The following is a 22,389-nucleotide window of genomic DNA, read 5'->3' as shown; positions in this document are numbered from 1 at the left end:
CCGCTTCCCCGCCCCGTGACCCCTGTTGCTAACCGTGACCAGCTAATGCAGCTGAGATGAAAACCTTTTTCAGGAAATCGGAGTTTGGTGAGTAAGGGCATAATAAATTTATCATAGAACATTATGCATGTTTCATAGTTGCATCGGATTATGCATTATTTTTTCACAATTCACAATATTACTTGGTCTGGAAAAAGACAGGTTAAAAAGTTCAGTAGCTAATAGGTTAAGCTAACATTTAGCTGCCTTCTGCGAAGGGAATCAGCAGGGGATACAAGGGCTATAACCACCCAAAACTCCAGTTGATATTGAGTGACAAATACAGAAATTATACAAATGATTTCCTGAAACGTTTTAATCTCAGCTGCATTAGCTGGTCACGGTTAGCAACAGGGGTCACGGGGCGGGGATAGCGGAAAAGTGGCCAATCATAGGCAGGTAAATGTCTTTTTTTTTTCTAAACAGCCAAATGTTTCACACGAGCGCGCAGGAGTAATCCACGCACGAGCAGATTGATACACCGAGAGCACAGAAAGGAGCATCTCTGGCGCCCCTGTGTTGACTTTTGTGCCTGCAGCATAGAGTAGCGCTCGTGGTCATTGGATTGTGCGCGCGTGGGACTTCCAATGCGCGCATGGAACGTAATCCACGCCCTCCTGGAATTAAAATGAGCTGCTCGTGATCTTCTTTATTGCTCCTATCGGGTTTTGGCTTGAATTTGACGCCATATGCCAAGAGTGTGCGGAGCAGTAATCAAAGCAAAAGGTGGCTACTTTGAAGAACCTAGACTATAAGACATATATTCAGTTGTTTCACACTTTTTGGTTCAGTATATAATTCCACATGTGTTAATTCATAGTTTTGATGCCTTCAGTGTGAAGCTGCAATGTTCATAGTCATGAAAATAAAGAAAACTCTTTGAATGAGGTGTGTCCAAACTTTTGGACTGTACTATATCCAACAAAAAGCTGCTCGTAGACAAAAAGGTGAAGGGTTTACATCTGTGAACAAATTATTAAGCTACTAGTCACTACTTATGAATGATCAGATTTGCCCCAAATATTTACAGGGTTGACTCCTGTGTGGAAACATGTGTAATTCCAGTCTGGAATGCATTTATCACAGGATAGTCATGTAATCTGGGGCTACGGGAAACATCTCTAAAAGCTTCTGTGATGGAGTCCAACTTAGAGACAGTAGAGGTAGCAAGCATATCTGCCGCCATTATATCAAACCATAAATCAGTAACAGCTATGTTCATTTTAATCTTTGATCATTTTAATCAACTCTCACACACAAACTCCTTCAATCCCTTCCCAACCATCCCATTCACCTACATGCCATCACTTTGGACCACTCCATTTGTTCTCTGCTTTATCATCTACAGAATGTTTCCCCTCAAAACCTTGAGAGGTTGGACTGGTGGTTATGACAGCCAGTTATCATCACTTCTGTTTATTTTATCTCCATTCTCCCGTCAGAGGGCCTCTCTGTTCCTCTTTCACCTCCCTCCTTCTCTCCCAGGGCTCGATCTTTGACTCCTTTAGGGAGGTCTGCTCTTTTGCAAGGAACTTGCTGGTCCCTGCAAAGAAGATGCACAAAGGAAATTTAACAGGGATGCACAAAAATATTGACAGATAAACAACACACATGTGCTGACGCATGGAGCCCCTTCCAGAAGTTTCAGGATGTTTAGGCTGACCAAATGAGTTTGTTTATGCTCTGAGATGATGGTCAGCAGTTTTGAGAGAATCAGGCTGCATTTTCTTTTTGTGAAGGACAAACAGGGACTAAACCACGGAAAGCACTGATTATTTTGTAAGTTTTCATAATTTAGATTGTCGTTGTGTGACAATCTCTGCAGTAACTTGGATCATACACACATCTCTTGCAAAAAATTCCTGTTCTCATTGGTGATCAGGTTTTGTCGGACAGACGTTTGGAAACCGATACCACCCTACCAAATGTTCTCTAAACGGACCATGCTCTGGGGCGCAGAAACATTATCCAAACATTGGGAGCCTCCCCGATCCAGATGAGTGAAGAAAACAACCAGCATCTGCACTGGGAATGCTCCACAGCACTGACAGTGAATGGGACATCTGTAAAAAGACGTACTGCTGACATTTACAACAAATGAGAGAGGGGTAAAGCAAGTGGTTTGTGGCCGTAGAGGAATCATCCGGAACAATAGCAAAGTCAATAACACTAAGCTATGTACATAATGCACTTCCGTAGGATACACAGACACACTCACACACAGGCGTTATATTGTATATAAATATTGTATATATACATGCCGACACACTGCTATAAATGAGCAGTTCATCAGCTGGCATGGGGTCTGAACTGTCTGAGTTTCCACAACTGGAGCCAAAGAGGATCTGGGGTTTATTCCCAGTAGAGTTAAGTTCCTGTTAGAGAATATGGGGACGAACCAAACACCCAGCTCAGTGTCCTACAGCAGGACATTGCATGTTTGTGAAATCTTGATAAGGTATGACTTAAATGTTCCTGGCACTCACTCAACACTGTTGTAGATGTCCCATTGCCACAAAATAAAATAAGTTCAACATGTGACCAGATTGTCATCCAGAATGCACACACGTCCAGTCTGTCTTCCTGACAGAAACTGACACCGATGGGTTTCAGGACTTGCAGATCATTTAGACACCTGATGCTTTATTGAAGCATCTGGCTATTTTTATCAGCAATAACTTGACACTGGAGTGTAGGTTCACCCTCCAGCAGGACAACAACGCTAAACATAAAGCCGGAACTATAAAAGGATGGTTTAGGTTAAAGCAAATTCATGCATTAAAATGATCCAGTCAAAGTCCAAAATCTACGAAAAGACTTGAAAGATAAGGTTCAGTAGTTCTCCATCCATTCATACTTGAGTTATTTTGGAGTTTTAAATCTACGCTTTACAATTGTTCCATGACGGACTCTTTAAAGCATGAGACAACATGGAAAATTCTCATGCACATTTGTGGACAAGCAATAGGGCAAAGGTGTATTCTAGAAACAATGTGATTTATGTGGTAGCCACAGATGTAGGCAAAGGATATTCAGTGACTCAGAGAACTGCTTGTTCAGAAACATTTTAGTAGACATGAAGAGGAAGCTCTCTGAGATCAAGGAAACAAGAAGAGAAAGAGGATGTACCCCCGCCAGTCACCTGGCATGGTCACCAGACCACCTCAAAGTACCAGGAACTATCTTCAATGGTCATCTCAGGACCTTATCCCCAGTCTCTATAAATAACCTTCTCTATGAGTCTATTGTTCCTGGAAGATTCTTCCCATGCACACCTCCTCCCCCCAACTGTATCAACATAAAGAGGAAGATTACACTTACTCTCAATGAGTACTCATATAGGAATGTCTGAGTGAAGCTCATAATGAGAAGGATTTAGAGGACAGTCTTAGACAGACTGGGGGACAGGATGCTCCAAGCTGGGTCAGGTTAATCATATTACACAGCACTGCTTACTGCTCAAACGAGTCCCATCATGGCATAGCACACTAACGGGAACCTTTCCAGCTTTTTAAAGAAACACTCCTCATCTTTATGCCCCAGCTCTCTCCTCGTTTGCAATTCTCAAATCTACATAATGCAGCTGTGTGCTATTCTTCTATTGGGAATGCTGAGTTTGCAGCCTTTGTTTTCCCATTAGTCCTAATGACCGGCTTGGAAAAATATGTTGTCCATCAAGTATGTCCTAGGCCCACTGGAACATTGTAACGGCCGTTTGTTTAATCTTATTGAACACTCAACTTTCTATGTGTACTAATTAGCTTCCTGTCTGTGTTCAGTGCCAGAAGGTCCTGGAGTTTGCTTGATGCAATTATAACAACATCCACTAGGTGGGGTGTTGTGGCCTTGTAGTTTCCTTGCACGCAATGCTAATCAGATGATAGGTGTTGTGGTGATAGACTTAACATATAATTAAACTCAAGTGCAAGCAGGAAACTTCAGCAGATGACGACACAATGATAGTGATCAGAAGTCAGTGTGAGACTATCCCTTTTCTCACTCTCCCAGCACAGACACTGGAAGCCTTTGGATGCTGTACAAACACTTTCTCTCTGAATCTGGAAGTGTTTTTGTGCCACTTTGACAACATTAAGAGAAATCTGAATTACTACCACATTTATCATAATCTCCCTATCCCACCCTTCCCTTAATGACTCTCTGTCTCTATGTGAACCTCAGAGAACTGCAGCTGAACCCGGTCTTGCGAGCCAACTCCGATTTCCTCAGATCCTCTGGTGTTGTTGTTTGTGTCCTGTGAGTGGTTGGAGGGGTGGTCAAACTAGACACAACGTTCTCAGAGGATCTTCAGCACTGTTTAGAGCTCCAGTCTGTCTCCTCTGGACTGTGGAATGCATATCGAGGCGAGGATGAGGCTGTTGTGGGAAAACGAGCCCTGCCAACATCTATAAGACGTTCCATTGTTGTAGAATGCAGTGTTTGTGTTTAACCAAGGTCTTTGCATATACGCATATACTGTATGTGGCTTTAGCATGTCTGCTGCCTGCAAACGTATATTTGGGTCACAATGTGGTAAGAGGATGTAGTCTTGGCATTTTGTGTTCATTGGTTAAAGCAAGTTGTTGGTTCTGGGTTTTTGGTTTGATATCATTGAGTCTCCTTTTCCCAATCAATTAGAGGTTCTTAATGCTGACACTTTTGCAAACAGAATTAGTTCAATTCAGGACCATAACTTTAGGACTTTGTAGCCACGTTTTTCTAAGTCCAGGCCTAAAATCTTTGCTAATGTCTAATAGGTTTGGGACCATAAAACATAATGTTCACAAAAATATAACTTGGACAAAATAGATCAAGTAACACACATGACAATCTTTAAATAATATGCTTAATATGGTACAAATGTTGCACTTAGTGTATTTTAGGCTAATTTGGATGGTAAATATGTGGATTACCTAACAATCACTTATTTGCAGATCATTTAGAAATGAACAGCATCAGCAAACAATCCTATGTGCTTAAGTAAAAGACAACTGGACATCTTTTCTTGTTTCTTGAAGACGTTTCCCCTCTCATCCAAAAGGCATCATCAGTTCTGAACATAATTGGAATTAATATGCTTATAAACTGTTGTCAAAACAATCACATTAATGCCCCTTTTCTATTAATCCCTAAACTACTAAACCCGGGTCAGGTCAGCTCTACATGGTGTGGTTCGTTTTTCATTACAATTGAGTACCATCTCAATGTGGGCGTGGCCGCCGATAGCAAGGTGGCCCCACAGTCTGAAAATGTAACGTGATTTGTAGTAACACAAACCCAACAACAGCTGTGAATGCTGTTCAGTCTATGGCTGGTGTCAGGGTGAAAGAAGAAAGCCAGAGCAGGATGTGGGCAGCAAGATGAAGCACTCTGGATAAGTACAGGAAAGAGAGGGTAGCCATGGAGAGGTGTTAAACTGAAGGGTACGAGCTAGAGGATATGTGAGGGTAAGCTAACGTTACCTAATGCCAGCTTGCTATAGTGGTCATATACACAATATGCTCAGAGTATAACAATTTTAGTTATTTAGCTATATTAGTTATTAAAATATCCTGTGACTAGTAACCCTAGCTCCTACCCAATCAGTGACCAACAGTCTTCTGATGTAGTACTTCAGCACGGGTCGGCTCACTTAGAACGCAAGCAAGCACGTACTAAAAATAGTAACAGTTCCACATAACCATTACTAATAGAAAAGCCAAAAACGCTAGTAGGGCCATGTCGAACTGTACTGAGTAGGGACTAGTGGAAATGCGGTATAATAGGGCCATTAAGGTGCCTCACTGCAAATAGCCAACATTAAGTCTTCTTTCCTTTAGGAACAAATTTCACACCCAAGAGTGCTGCTGTTGGCAAACCCTCGTACTTACTGAATATAGTATGTTCAAGTGGGTGGTCACCAGACAGGGCTTGTCAAGCTGAAAATTGGCCGAAACTGGTCACTGGTCAGATTCTTGGTGCAACAATACAAGTTATTTTACTTGTATTCCTTCTCTTAACCTGTGGAATGGTACTGGGTTACTATTACTGGTGTTTTACATTAGAAGCTCTTTTAAAAGCTTTTCTAGTAAAGCTGTATTAAAAACTGACAGTTAGCTGTATTTATGTGATCTAGTTTCTTGTAAATAGGTTAAATATTAAAGGCATGAAATTAAAAAAGCAAATCAGGTGAAGGATTATTGTAATGTTTCTAGTAACATGTCAAAAAGGGGAAACCATAACAAAGAAAATGTAAACCAAACTTTTGGACAATAGCTTTTGGACAATAATCAGCAAATACAGGTCTGTGTGTCATGATTGGAGGTGGCAAAGAACCAAATTGACATTGGCAGAAACATGGAGGATGCATACATTTTAATGTACAGACTAAAACTTACAGGAAATGAAGGAAAGGTCAGGAACCGGGAGTTACAGTAAACCAGGATTAACAGCAAAGCAGCTGGACAAACAGACGACCTGACAATGAGGGAACAGAAAACACGAACTTCAATACAACAGAGGATTAAAAGACCTACATTAAAAACAGGTGGGTGCAATTAACAGAAAACACTACACAGGTGCGGGTCATGATACTAGTTGCATTTCCATTACAAATGTGCCCAAAACTGTGTCGATATTCTGCCAAAGTCGAAAAAACACAATTTCGCAATTCCAGTGTTTCCATTAAATAAGCAATACTATAGAAATCACACGTGAATAAGTTTGTTCACGCGATAACTCATTAAAAAACATGGCGGCGACGGATGGCCGCTTCAAAATCTTGGTAAATGCTCGCATTTCTTTACTTTTTGGAATCTAAAATGCTGGTAATGCCACTTTAGCAAATTCAGTTTAGAAAAATACTCCGTCTCCTGGTGAATCCAAGCATGCCCCGCCATCATCCTCCTACTACTTCCTGTCATCTTCTTTGTCTTTTTCGCCAGTAGTACCATCCGGTTGTTGATCACGTGACAAGTGTGATGCGAAAAAAGTGTTTCCATTGGAGTTTTGCAAAATACACCAATTTTGATATGGCCAGAAACCACCACATCCTAGCGCAAAAACGTTTTATCAAAAAACTGAGTATTTTTGAAATTGCTGTTTACATTAAGTGATTTTTTTTTTTATTACAATTTGTGGAATTTGATGGTCAATGGAAACGCAGCTACTGTAACTATCTGCGTGAAGTTGATTTTTCTACAAATGTGACTTTCTTTTGGGTGTTCAGTCCCTTAAAATAATCTCTGTTTGGTGCATCACCAATGTAAGGGCAGTACTTTACGTTTGCTGTCAGCAGTGTTGATGCAGTCTTGTTTCTGAACCACAACACACACCTGCCAGTGGAAACTCCAGCTTTGTTTGACAAAAACTTACTAAAGGCTAGCTTTCTTTATGTCAGTCAGTCATTTTCTACCGCTTATTCCATAGTGGGTCACGGGGGAGCTGGTGCCTAACTCCAGCAGTCTATGGGCGAGAGGCAGGGTACACCCTGGACAAGTCGCCAGTCCATCACAGGGCAACACACAAACAACCATGCACACACTCATTCACACACCTAAGGGCAATTTAGAGTGACCAATTAACCGAACAGGCTTTCTTTATGTGTGCTTGTTAAATCTGTTGGTAAAAGTCAGGACTGATTAGAAAGACAACGTGAGAGTTTAGTATGGAGTCAAGGGTCCAGGGGAAGCAAAGACGGCTGCAGTATATAGGTATTTAAGTCAAAATAAAAAATTACTTGATAACAGGCATTTATTCATGAAACAATTTTGTCTGTGGAGCTATAAGCCTGGGGCTGGACCAACAAATCTTATGGCTGCACTTAAAAAAAAGTCTAAACCATATTCAATCTGTTACATTAATAGACTTTCATTGATGGATAAATACAACAAACGTGCACTTAATTTCCTCGAACACAGGAAACAGGAAGCTCCAGGCCGGAAGAGCGTGATGGCCTGTGTTCAGCTTTGAGCGCCAGAGCCAAAGAAATATTAAGTGTTTGCATGCTGGGAACAGATTGTGTTTCTTATTTACTGGTTTCATTTCCCTCCATTTCATGAATTGTTCCAGTCTACTTTTCCCTAATCCAGTTAAATGTCTGTTACAGGGATTGAATTTTTACACTGATTGAGGGGAAACAGGAAATGTACATGCACTTGCCCCCTCAGAATGGGATTATCACTGGTTTGCCACAGTTGATTCACAACCACCCACACACTCGTAATGCTGAACTCCTCCACAGCATTGGCATGGTCTTGTACATGTGTGTTGGAATGAAAACTAATACACACAGTCTTGCAAGCTTGACCTTTTTTCCATGTTTTGTCACATTACTGCAACCGTCAGTGTATTTTTCAGATTGTATGTAATAGGCCAAGTGGAAATGGAAAGAGAATTATGCATGATTATGTTATTTTTATATAAATGAAAATGTTAGAACTGTGGCCAGGGTATATGTTTACCACTTCTGATTCAATATTTTGTCAAACCATGCAGCATGTACAGCTGTAGTCATTTGGAAAATGTTTTAACCAGCTTTCTTATTGTTAAATAACATAAAGTTCAGACAGTTTGAATAGGGAGAATCTGCATTACAACTACAACATCAAATTTCATGTTCTAGCACAGATTCTCAATTATATTTATGTCTTGGCTGTGACTGGGACTTACAACACATTAATATTCTTTAATCTAAACTATTCCAAAGTAGCATTGGCTGTGTGTTTAGGCTCTCTGTCCTGTTGGAAGGTGAACATCAACCTCAGTCTCAAGATGTCTGCAGCCTCTAACAGATTGTATTTTAGGACTGCCCTGTATTTACCTCCATCCATTTGTCCACCTACTCCTCACAGTGTCCTTGCTGAAGAAAAGCACCCCCACAGCATGATGCTGCCACCACTATGTTTCACTTTAGAGATGACATAGTGTTTTGCATATACAGTACATGTAGGTCAACAAGTTTTATTCTCATTTAAGCAGAGCAGGTTCTTCCAGAAGTTTCCTGTGTCCCCTACATGACTAGCAAAGAAACTTGACTTCCTTTGGCTTTCTTTTACAATGACTTGTCACATCATAAAATTCTCCCACCTGAGATGCCGATCTCGTTAGTTCCTCCAAAGATACCATGGGCCTCTTTGCTTCTTCTCTGATTAACGTCCTTCTTGCCCAGCTTCTCCGTTTAGATGTGTTGGGGTCATCCATTTTGGTCAGACAGACAGACAGACTAGGCTTGGGATATTGTTTTACAATCTAATCATACTTTAAACTTCTAGACATGTTTCTCTCTGACCTGTCTGATGCATTGCTTGCTCTTCATGATGCTGTTGGTTCACTAATGTTCTCTAACAAATCTCTGAGACCTTCACAGAGCAGCTGGATTTCTTCTGGGATTAGAAAAGACACAGGTTGACTTTTTTAAATTGATAGTTAGTTGATTTCAATGGATTTTATTAAGGGCAATTTATGAATTTCCCTCCACTTTTTATGATGTGTTGGCTTGTCACATAAAATCAATAAATTACATTGGAGGGTTTAGTTACTTACCAACAAAAATTGGAAAAAAGAGCTCTGAATACATTTAAAAGAACTATGAGATAAAAATGTGAAACATAATTTTTTTGCTCTTCTTCTGTGTCTCACCTATTATGAAGTAACCTAACTCTCCTGAACTGTACTTGGTTTTAAACGTTTTGTTAGTGCAGGAGAGTTACCACGCCTCGCATCTCTCTCTCTCTCTGTCTCCCTCTTTTCCTGTGGAAATGGGATCATTTAGTAAGAGGGCAGATAAGCTGAGTGGACGAGGTGACTGAAGGCTTTTTGTGTATGGTCTGACGCATGCAGAGCTTCTTTTCCTGACAGCGCCCTGCGTTCACTGAGCTTTAGGGGAGGAGGGAGGTGTCAAAGGTCAGATGAGATGTTTTCCTCATTTTTGCCCCTCTCTATGTGTGATGCCTCTCTTGTCGACAGACAGTATCTGTGATATGACAGGTTTTAACAGCCAAAAGCTGGCAGACTGATAGCAGACTTGCTCACACTCCCTGTGATGCCCTCTTGATCTCTGCTGCTCTGTGTTCATGGAGGATGAAGTTACCACAACATATTTATCTGCCCTCTTCACTTTCCAAACGTATCTCTTTGATAATGCCTCCCCATCAATCATGTGACACTCTACTTTTTTCCATCATGATTCATAATTTTCTAAAAAAACAAACAAAAAAAAACCCAGCAGAGTATGGCCATTATAAGCAAAGAGTAGTTTCTTCATAAGAATGAAGGACCGGTTGGGAATTTTTGATCTTGCTCAAGAGAAAAACAAGGGAAGGGGACTGAACTTTGACATTGTGCACACTGAACCTTTGCCAGATTATTAAAACAAAACATAACTGTGGAAAGCACTGACAGCATAATTGGATTCCATAAATTTTGAGAGATTAGTGGCTTTACACCAGTATCAGTATTTCGGTGTGGTTTTCTTAGCATTTTGCCAGAAACAGTGACACACTGTTGCACCAACAGAGTTGATAAGACTCCGAGCTGTTTCTCCTAGTGTCAGATTTTTGCATGTAGTATTCTATCAACCGAAACTTCCAAAGTGTTTGGTAAAGCACTAGATCAGAATGTCAAAACATTTGACAAGATTTTGGACTTAGGAATTTATTTCTGAAGATGATCCAGTACTCTCTTCAGAGCCGCATCAACATGGCTGCAATGATTAGTCAAAATAAGTAACGATCTCGACAATAAAAGATTGTTGACTGTAAATTTAAATTGATGTCATGTTTCATAATACTGAGTCAATGCTTTTGTAAGTGCAGTACACAGGAAAGTTGTGGGGATAGTATCGTCTCCTTTGTCACCAAGCAAGCTAAATGCTGACTGTGCAAAGCTCTTCTCCAATGGTTGCACAACTGTGTTGTATCAGCATCTACACAGGCAGAGCTGTGTGTCAACATTCACCAGGTACGTTTTATTGAGTACTGGGTCCACTGCTGTGTAATGTGTAATTTTACATGCACTTTTTCTCACCACTAGAGATTTTGCACTAAATTGTGGTGAGACAAAAGAGATAAACAAATAAAAATAGAAAAATATTTGACAAGGATTTTGTGCACCGTCCACTGGAGTTGTTGACAATAGCTAGACACCTCTAGTGTGAGTTATGATTTCTCACAGCTGTATGTTTTCACATGCATCACACATGACAGATGTGTTTTTAGTTAATGTACTGGTACTGTTCATCTTCTGCTTATCGGGTTACAGGGGCAGCAGTCTAAGCAGAGATGCCCAGACTTCCCTCTCCCCAGACACCTCCTTCAGCTGCTCTGTAAGAAGCAGGAGGCGTTACCAGGCCAGCTGAGAGACATAGTCCCTCAAGTGTGTCCTGAGTCATCCCCTGGGTCTCCTTCCCGGTGGGACGAGCCTGGAACACCCAAGGGAGGCTTCGAGGATGCATCTGAAACAGATGCCCAAGCCACCTCAACTAACTACTCTTGATGTGGAAGAGGAGCGGCTCTGAGCTCCTCCCGAATGGCCGAGCTCCTCACCCTATCTTTAAGGGAGTGCCCAGCCACCCTGCAGAGGAGGATAATTTCAGGTGCTTGTATAGACCTCAATTTAGGAACATAGACCTCCTCTCTGCTCTCTCTTCACGAGAGAGCAGATATTAACACCCTAATATCTGAACATGGTGTGCTGGCACCCCCAACAGGGATGCCAAAAAGGCTGACTACTCCGCACCGCTCCTCACTCTGTAGGGTCAAGCAACAGTCAGAGACATCTTCCTGACCAGAAGGTGCAGGGATATGACCCTCTCATGCTCTGGGTCAAACCCCAACACAAGATGGCTGAGAAGGGGAGCCACAAGCAAACCCACCCCATCCTGCCGCCTCTTCCCGCAGGCCAACCAGTGTAGATGACTTCTCCAAAAGAGCTGGGTTCCAGAGCGCACACAGTGCATGGAGATGAGCCCTACTATTTCTAGCCAAAATCGTTCAACCTACCAATTCAATTCAGTTTTATTTATATAGCGCCAATTCACAACACATGTTGTCTCAAGGCACTTCACAACAGTCAGGTACATACATTCCAATTAATCCTAATCAATGAACAGAGCAGTCAGATTCAGTTATTAATTCAAATTGGATAAAAAGTTTTTCTATCTAAGGAAACCCAGCAGATTGCATCCAGTCAGTGACTTGCAGCATTCACTCTGGATGAGCATGTAGAGACAGTGGACAGTCAGTGGCGTTGGATTTGCAGCAATCCCTCATACTGAGCATGCATGTAGCGACAGTGGAGAGGAATAACTCCCTTTTAACAGGAAGAAACCTCCAGCAGAACCAGGCTCAGTGTGAGCGGCCATCTGCCACGACCGACTGAGGGTTTGAGAGAACAGAGCAGAGACACAAAGAGAACAAAGAAGCACTGATCCAGAAGTACTTTCTATGGGAAGGAAAAGTAAATGTTAATGGATGTAGCTCCTTTAGTTGTTTCATCTAGAAAGAAAGAACACATAAACTCTGAGCCAGTTATCAAGGTTAGAGTCTGAAAAAGAGCACATATAATTAGCTACAGTTAAGCTCGGTCAATCGCCATGTCTAGGAGAGAGAAAGGGTTAAACACTAGAAAGACAGGGCTATGTGGATCATCGGTAGAGTGTGAGCATTAAGTTGTTGCCAGCAGAAGCTCGGACGATGCCCCTCTCCAGAAAGGTGTCACTGGTAGACACAGAGTCAGGCCAGGTGTAGCTTCTAGGAAGAGAAAAGAGAGAACAAGGTTAAAAGCTGAAATAACAGCAAATAATGCAAACCACACAAGCTCTGGCTATTTCCCCACCAGCGAGGTGACATTGCGTGTCCCTAGAGCCAGATAAAGCATAAGGAGAGTGGGTGGTGATTGCAGATCGCCTTCGACCGCCTCCCAATGCTTATGGACCGGTCCCTAATGGTTCCCCCTCCAGGTGGTAGGCCCACTGGCGGATGGCCTCATGTCTCTTATTTAGGCTTCCGTAAGTAGTTACCCCACCACCAGGCGCTCCTGGAGCCAGTTCAGGGATGGCTCCAGGGTGGGGCTCCAACTCTGCCGTACCGAGTGACGTCACAAGCCTCATTCTACAATAAAAAGTGAAGCAGTTTCGCTGGCTTTTATTGTGCAATCTGCGTATGCCTCTTGGAGCACCTTCAAGCTTCGCAGTGGACCGGAGTGATACGAATGTAAATCAAAAGGGCGGAGATGTTCCCGGCCTTGACTGGAGCGCAGTGAAGCAGATAAAGTGTAAATCCAGAGTTACATTGAGTGAAATAACCAGAGGCAAAGCTGAGCAGTAGCAGCAGACACAAGAGATGATTCAAGATCTGAAGACTCTACCTGGTGTGCCATTTTTTCAAACTTTACTTTAGGATCTGTAGATAAACACTTGTTTAAATATATTGTATATATATGTAATTATTCTAATTTTAACAATAATAATTTCAGATTATTAGTATTAATAATAATAATAATAATAAAATAATAATTTTGGATTTTGAATTATTAACAATAACTGCCGATATCTAAATGTACTTTTGCAACAAGGAAGTGTTCTTAGCTGCTGAGCCCTAAACCGTTTAGCAACAGCAGCAACAACCTTTTCTTTGGTGAACTTTTCCCATCAGATGCTCTGAACAGCGTGGCTGTAGACTCTGCTTCAACATTCTCCTTGATCTGTAAAATATCCTGACCTCTGACATAATTTCTCTTGTGAATTCAGAGGTTTCTTGTTTGAAGCAGTTTGCTGAAAAGTACTCCGATTACAACTTGCTGTGCTTGGTGGGACCTGCCCATCTGTCCCCCGTCAGTTTTCAGCTCTGATCCTCTTCACTTCAGGAAAGTAGTGCAGACTGGCTGCTGTGGTAGTACTGCTGCCACCACCAGTAATGCACCGTTTCACCATATTTACATTGTTTTTAACACAACTTGGCTTCTACCTGAACAGTTTATCACTGACGCTAACACAGTGATTGACTGGAGACTTCCCCTTTCACGTAATTTCCAGGTGACTTTGGACTTTTCAAATTTACCAACAGAATATGCCTATTTTGTGTCACAATTGTATTTTATCACGTCTTCAATCCTAATATAATGTCAATTACTGCCCAAAATGTTTTTTCTTCAATTTCTGCATTTGTGGGAAAAGCGTGTCACAGGCACTTTCATCAAATGTCAAGACACAGTGGTGGGTGAAAGTGTGGGTAGGGCAAACACTGTAGGAAATGGGATTCAGTGTTAATGCTTCATGAGTCAGACTGGAATGAAATCACAGGCCACAAGTTGGTGACAACCATGGCAGACCCTTATTGTTTGGCTTTAGTTTCCCTTTCAAACTGAAATGTGAAGGTTAGCAGTTTTTCTCTAAATCATGTGATCACTTTTTGTCCTATTGAAATAGGTCATATTTATTTACTCTTTATGGTAGCAATACAGAAATGGCCAAAAAGGTTATCAAGCTTTAACAGTATATGTATTGGTGATGTCATTCATGAGTGGACATGTCCAGTTTTCAATACTCATTTCCTCTAAGAGGTGGCCCTCTGGGGGAACTGAGCCAATCTAAATATACATGCCCACACATAGTTCATACACTGTACCAGCAGAACCCCCACAGCAGTGCATGTACAACTCTAAATAAGAGCTCCACAGAGCCAAACATAGCACTTACACAGAGCCTTTGATCATTAGCCATATCAACAGTTTATCAAGAAGTTATGTGTCATTTTGAGCTTGATTTGTAGACCTCTTGGTTGAATTATGTGTTTGCATCCCAGCCTTATTCTGTTTTCCACAGCTGATCCCCACCCATTTGTGTCAAATCTCTCCTTGTCTTTAACTTTGCTTCCATTTTCCATATGCCTTCCTTCTCTTTATCCACATAGGAATGCGTGATATGTAGCTCAGCAGACGGGTTGTGTAATATTCCCACTAAGCACTGGAGAAAAGGGCAGACAAGGTGGTGAAAAACAACCCTGCTGCCACCTCGACTTATGCATCCTTCATCACCTCTCGCTCTTTTTCTTTCTTTCTCATCTAATGATCACCTCAAACCTAACTTACTTTTGTGACCTTTCACCTTTGCATGCATCAGGAATGATGGAAAATGGTTCAACTATCTTTTTTTTGTTCTGGTCAGGATTTTTTAAAGTCTCAAGCTGAATTAAAGTTAATAAGTCCAATCACCTGTAAACTTGAAAACTCAGTAGCTTTAAAGTGCAGCAAAAATACAAACGTTTTATCAGTGTTACAATTAGCTAACTCCGCAATGACATTCAAGACATTGCAGTCTCTTCTTTTTTGTTTTTCTTGACAACAGATATATTTTTCCCAACCAGAGTTTTTACAGATCAGCCATAAAATGCTGCTCCAACACAGTTTAACTTGGTTTAGATAGTTGTCAGGACATCTTTTAATTTCCTGACAACTCTTCACCTGAAACATACAGGGGTTGGACAATGAAACTGAAACACCTGTCATTTTAGTGTGAGAGGTTTCATGGCTAAATTGGACCAGCCTGGTAGCCAGTCTTCATTGATTGCACATTGCACCAGTAAGAGCAGAGTGTGAAGGTTCAATTAGCAGGGTAAGAGCACAGTTTTGCTCAAAATATTGAAATGCACACAACATTATGGGTGACATACCAGAGTTCAAAAGAGGACAAATTGTTGGTGCACGTCTTGCTGGCGCATCTGTGACCAAGACAGCAAGTCTTTGTGATGTATCAAGAGCCACGGTATCCAGGGTAATGTCAGCATACCACCAAGAAGGACGAACCACATTCAACAGGATTAACTGTGGAACTGTGTTAACGCAAGAGGAAGCTGTCTGCTAACCTGGATTGTATGCAAAAAACATAAAACCACGGCTGCCCAAATCACAGCAGAATTAAATGTGCACCTCAACTCTCCTGTTTCCACCAGAACTGTCTGTCGGGAGCTCCACAGGGTCAATATACACTCATGCCAATGCCAAACGTCGGTTTCAATGGTGCAAGGAGTGCAAATCTTGGGCTGAGTCCACCTTTACTGTTTTCCCCACATCCGGGAGAGTTAAAGTGTGGAGAAGCCCCAAAGAAGCGTACCACCCAGGCTGTTGCATGCCCAGAGTGAAGCATGGGGGTGGATCAGTGATGATTTGGGCTGCCATATCATGGCATTCCCTTGGCCCAATACTTGTGCTAGATGGGCGCGTCACTGCCAAGGACTACCGAACCATTCTTGAGGACCATGTGCATCCAATGGTTCAAACATTGTATCCTGAAGGCGGTGCCGTGTATCAGGATGACAACGCACCAATACACACAGCAACACTGGTGAAAGATTGGTTTGATGAACATGAAAGTGAAGTTGAACATCTACCATGGCCTGCACAGTCACCAGATCTCAATATTATTGATCCACTTTGGGGTGTTTTGGAGGAACGAGTCAGGAAATGTTTTCCTCCACCAGTATCACGTAGTGACCTGGCCACTATCCTGCAAGAAGAATGGCTTAAAATCCCTCTGACCACTGTACAGGACTTGTATATGTCATTCCCAAGACCAATTGACGCTGCATTGGCCGCAAAAGGAGGCCCTACACCATACTAATAAATTATTGTGGTCTAAAATCAGGTGTTTCAGTTTCATTGTCCAACCCCTGTATATAGCTTTGTAGTTTATTTCTAAAGATATTTACAGTCTTGCTCCTGCTGACAATATTTTCCTGTGTAGCAGTTTCATGACATGTCAGGTTAACAGGTTAACCAAAACTTTGTTTTGGTATGACTTATTAATAAATTGGCTCAGCATATTTCAGTGCAGTTCTACTTAATCGTATGCCAACAAAACATACACAAAAAAGTTGTTCTCCAGAAACTTGCTTTGAATGTTGTAAAATTTAACTGTTTCAGCTGCTCTCCGTGTTTGTCACTCTTATTCTGACAAATATTGGAGCAAAATGGGCATAACAGGTCACATGACGGACAGGATGCTACAGCAGCCCATACAGTCCCTCTTTCACTGTGGATATTGTCAATGTAAAGACAGAAAAATGCTTAGATTATTAAGGTGCAAAGAGGATTGGGTGGCGGACGAAGGTGGAGACCTCAGCGGCCCGATCCCCGGATGCTTAGGCTGGCTCTAGGGACGTGGAATGTCACTTTGCTGGGGGGGAAGTAGCCTGAGCTTGTGCTGGAGGTCGAGAGATATCGACTAGAAATAGTCGGGCTCACCTCCACGCACAGTGTGGGCTCTGGAACCCATCTCCTTGAGAGGGGTTGGACTCTCTTCTACTCTGGAGTGGCCCACAGGGAGAGGCGATGGGCTGGTGTGGGTTTGCTTGTTGCCCCCCAGCTCAGCCGTCTCGTGTTGGGGTTTACCCCAGTGGATGAGAGGGTTGTATCCCTGCGCCTTCGGGTTGGGGAGAGGTCTCTGACTATCATTTCAGCCTACGGGCCGAGTGGTAGTGCAGAGTACCCGGCCTTCTTGGCCTCCCTGTCGAGGGTGCTGGATAGTGCCCCTCCCGGGGACTCCATTATTCTGCTGGGGGACTTCAACGCCCACATGGTGAACGACAGTGACACCTGGAGAGGCGTGATCGGGAGGAATGGCCTCCCCGATCTGAATCCGAGTGGTGTTTTGTTATTGGACTTCTGTGCTAGTCACGGATTGTCCATAATAAACACCATGTTCAAACATAAGGGTGTCCATCAGTGCACTTTTCACCAGGACACCCTAGGCAGGAGGTCGATGATCGACTTTGTTGTCGTATCATCAGACCTTCGGCCGCATATTTTGGACACTCGGGTAAAGAGAGGGGCTGAGCTGTCCACTGATCACCACCTGGTGGTGAGTTGGATCCGCTGGAGGAGGAGAAAGCCGGACAGACTTGGGAGGCCCAAGCACATCGTGAGGGTCTGCTGGGAACGCCTGGCGGAGCCCTCGGCCAGGGATGTATTCAACTCCCACCTCCGGGAGAGCTTCGACCAGATCCCGGGGGATGTTGGAGACATAGAGTCCGAGTGGACCATGTTCTCCGCATCTATTGTCGATGCTGCTGCCCGTAGCTGTGGCCGTAAGGTCTGCGGTGCCTGTCGCGGCAGCAATCCCAGAACCCGGTGGTGGACACCGGCAGTAAGGGATGCTGTCAAGCTGAAGAAGGAGTCCTATCGGCTGTGGTTGGCTTGTGGGACTCTTGAGGCGGCTGATGGGTACCGTGAGGCCAGGCATGCTGCGGCCTGGGCTGTGGCAGAGGCAAAAACCCGGGCCTGGGAGGAGTTCGGTGAGGCCATGGAGAAGGACTACCGGTTGGCCTCGAAGTGATTCTGGCAAACCGTCCGGCGCCTCAGGAGGGGGAAGCAGTGCTTCGCCAACATTGTTTATAGTAGGGATGGGAGACTGCTAACCTCGACTGAGGACATTATCGGGCGGTGGAAGGAGTACTTCGAGGATCTCCTCAATCCTGCCATCACGCATTCTGTGGTGGAAACAGAGGCTGGGGACTCGGGGTTGGATTCTTTCATCACCCAAGCTGAAGTCACCGATGTGGTTAAAAAGCTCCACGGTGGCAAGACTTCGGGGGTGGATGAGATCCGCCCTGAGTACCTCAAGTCTCTGGATGTTGTAGACAGTGTTCTGACAGTGTAGACAGTGTTCTGGACTGGCAGACTGGGGTGGTGGTCCCCTTCAGAAGGGGGACCGGAGGGTGTGTTCCAACTACAGGGGGATCACACTCCTCAGCCTCCCTGGTAAGGCCTACGCCAGGGTATTGGAGAGGAGAGTCCGACCGATAGTCGAACCTCGGCTTCAGGAGGAGCAGTGTGGTTTTCGTTCCGGCCGTGGAACACTGGACCAGCTCTATACCCTCTACAGGGTGCTCGAGGGTTCATGGGAGTTTGCCCAACCGGTTCACATGTGTTTTGTGGACCTGGAGAAGGCATTCGACTGTGTCCCTCATGATGCCCTGTGGGGGGTGCTCCAGGAGTATGGAATCGGGGGCCCTTTATTAGGGGCCATCCGGTCCCTGTACGAGCGGAGCAGGAGTTTGGTCCGCATTGCCGGCACTAAGTCGGACCTGTTCCCGGTGCATGTTCGACTCCGGCAGGGCTGCCCTTTGTCACCGGTCCTGTTCATAACTTTTATGGACAGGATTTCTAGACGCAGCCAAGGGCCGGAGGGGGTCTGGTTTGGGGACCAGTGGATATCGTCTCTTCTTTTTGCGGATGATGTGGTCCTGCTGGCCCCCTCTAGCCAAGACCTACAGCATGCGCTGTGGCGGTTCGCAGCCGAGTGTGAAGCGGCTGGGATGAGGATCAGCTCCTCCAAGTCCGAGGCCATGGTACTCGACCGGAAAAGGGTGGCTTGTCCTCTTCAGGTTGGAGGGGAGTTCCTGCCTCAAGTGGAGGAGTTTAAGTATCTCGGGGTCTTGTTCACGAGTGAGGGAAGAATGGAACGGGAGATCGACAGACGGATCGGTGCGGCTGCCACAGTAATGGGGGCACTGTGCCGGTCCGTTGTGGTAAAGAGAGAGCTGAGCCGAAAAGCAAAGCTCTCAATTTACCGGTCGGTCTATGTTCCTACCCTCACCTATGGCCATGAACTTTGGGTCATGACCGAAAGAACGAGATCCTGGATACAAGCGGCTGAAATGAGCTTCCTCCGTAGGCTGGAGGGACTATGTCTCTCGGCTGGCCTGGGAACGCCTTGGGCTCCCCCTGGAGGAGCTGGAGGAGGTGTCTGGAGAGAGGGACGTCTGGGCGTCTCTGCTGAGTCTGCTGAGTCTGCTGCCCCTGCGACCCGGTCCCGGATAAGCGGAAGACGACGAGTACGAGTACGAGTATTAAGGAAAATCCAAATAATAATGTGGTTGGTCTATAATACAATTTTGCACATGAAAATAATTTTTTATTTTTATATTTTGGGGTCATCCATTTTGGGGAAATAGATCAGCTGGGAGGCACAGTTCAACATACGCAGCTCAACAGACATCGCAGCTCTGATGTCACCCAGGATTATAAAATCTGTGGAAAATAAACTTTCGCTGCCATTTTCAGCATATCTCATGGGACGAAGCAACGGAGGCGGAGAGACGATAGCTCGCAGGCCAACTTTTTTCTCCACATTGCCATTCCCAGAAAAGCTTGAAATCTGTCTGATACAAGAAGGTCAGAAGATTCATATAGCGATTGAAGACCATGCCGACACCTGGCGTAGGTGAAAACCCACAGAGGTTTTATTTCCCACAGAGGTTTTATTTCCAAGGAGATGAGATTTCCTCCTTGTGATTCAGTCGACTAAACGGTTCTTCATATTTTCTCCTCCTGGGCGGATGAAAAGTTTACCGTTTTTTATTTATTTATTTATTATGGATGCGCGTTCTTCCCCCTTTGTTTTTCTTCAGACCTGACCCATCCTCAACCGGTGGAGAGAAGAAATCAACGTCAAAGTAATTTTGTTGATTTATTTTTATATTAAATTGGATAGGTGCATTTAGAAGTCTGGGCAGGATGCAGCATAGTTAAGGTGATCTAGAGACACCAGTAGTTAATCCAAGGTATCAACTTGTTGCATGCTATACTGATTGAAGTGTTTTATGCTGAGCTGTTTTGATTTGCTGTGCAAGTGTGCTGAATTGCGGAGCGCGGATACGATCAGCAAGGTGCGTGTATTGTCAGGCTGATCCCAAATCAGCCTGGAGTTAGAAGTTGGACTTTTAAAGTTTTTCCATTCAAAGCAGCTGCGGTCTGAGACTCATGGCCTGACCACTACTTTGTCCCAGTTTTATTACTGGAGTTTTTCCACTGAGTTCCTGCTCTAGAGTTTTATGACCCTTTGTTCATTTGGGGCAATCAGCACACCAGGAGGGCTTCTCTTTCCAAGTTAACCCAAATTGCACATTTTGTCCAAAAAACTGCTGGTTTGATCTTCATAGACACTCAATGCGCATTTATTTTCTTTTATATTATAGTAAGGTAGTCATTGTTATACCCTTTGTGTAAAATGGTGCTTGTTAGTTAAGTGAAGGTTTTTTGGACCAGAATGGTGGTATATCAGGGCTATATGGTTTCAATAAATCTTCAGATATGTCATTAAAAGAAGTGTTTGTGTTTATTTCGTGCAAGAGATATTTATCTGTCAAAATAAGGTCAAAGTTTCCCCACGTTCGGTGAAGTGGTTGAATAAACAGTCTCATTTAGTGGTTTTGGTTAATAGTTATCAATTATTAATGATAAATGACTAATTGTAATTATTATGGGCTTTGAGCCCATAATCACATCACCAAATCTCTGATTTCTATTTGAAAGTAGTGATTTTTGGTTAAGAAATTATTTTTCTGAATTATGATTTTTAATTATAATTTTTGATAAATATGAATTAATGATAATCATAATCTTTACATAAAAATTGTTGCGTGGTTCAGTGGAATTGTGTATCTCACAAACAGTAGACCTACAACAGGTCATACCTATGCTTTAAATATAATCTAAACTCTACATTTCTAGAGGTCATGTTACTTTTTGGGAAAAGTAACATGAAAACGATATTTCCCTAAATGTCTTTAAAAAGATGTGTTTTTAATTTACTTGAAGATAGTTCTGGACAGAAGAAAAAAAGCTTGATTTAGACACAGAGGAATAAAAAGCTAAGTATGAGCATATGAGAAGTTGCATAACAGATTCTTGTTATGTTACCCATACTCAGAACAGACCATGATAAAATTTTTAAAGATCTTACATATTTTCACTGTTCAGAAAGTGAGGTTTTTACCATACAGACCTTGATGTCCCAAAGTAAGAGTGGAAAACTTGGGCAGGATACTCCCTGACAGTAGTGTAAACAAAGAAGCAAGAGGGCAGAGGAGTGAAAGAATATATTAGGCAAAGAGCTGGCGATGGAGCGTGCAAAGCTCGCCATGTGTTTCTCATATATTATCACTTACCTCCAAAACACACCTCACATATTTTAGCCGTACATGGGCTGAAAGGGGGATGCTGTTTGCTGTTTTGACTACCAGTGTATTCATGTGGGCAAACGAGCAGCAGCAGTTGTAGGTTACTTTTCTTTTTTTTTTTACCTCTTTCTCTTCCACACTATATCTGTCTTTTAAATACCTACGGATTTCCACAATCCATACATACAAAAAACAAAAGGAGGATGAATTCTTATTTAATTCATGTTTAAACTTCAAACTAGGTCTTTTGACCCACATCAGATGAAAGGTTACGCAGATATATGGGTAACAGTCAGACAGGGCAGCTCTGTGTAAAAGATGGCCAACCTAACAAAACAAACCCTGACAGTCAAACGAACACAACTTGGCATTAGCATTTGTCTTATCTCAGAGTAACTGCCCCCTTTCTCTTATCTTC

General features: G+C 43.1%; 2 long non-coding RNA genes across 2 annotated transcripts in view; one reads left to right on the top strand and one right to left on the bottom strand.

The window, feature by feature from the left end:
- Positions 1–22,389, top strand: part of LOC124874236 — a 40,289-nt gene that overhangs the window by 2,756 nt on the left and 15,144 nt on the right. The gene's annotated exons all lie outside the window — the stretch shown is intronic.
- On the bottom strand, positions 1,257–6,958 carry LOC124874235. Its single transcript, XR_007039727.1, has 3 exons — positions 6,822–6,958; positions 6,414–6,492; positions 1,257–1,582 (listed from the first exon to the last, which is right to left on the bottom strand). It is a non-coding gene; the product is annotated as an uncharacterized LOC124874235 (long non-coding RNA).

Source organism: Girardinichthys multiradiatus, chromosome 9, assembly GCF_021462225.1.
Source record: "Girardinichthys multiradiatus isolate DD_20200921_A chromosome 9, DD_fGirMul_XY1, whole genome shotgun sequence".
NCBI lineage: Eukaryota > Metazoa > Chordata > Actinopteri > Cyprinodontiformes > Goodeidae > Girardinichthys > Girardinichthys multiradiatus.
This window is presented reverse-complemented; position numbering and strand designations above follow the sequence as displayed.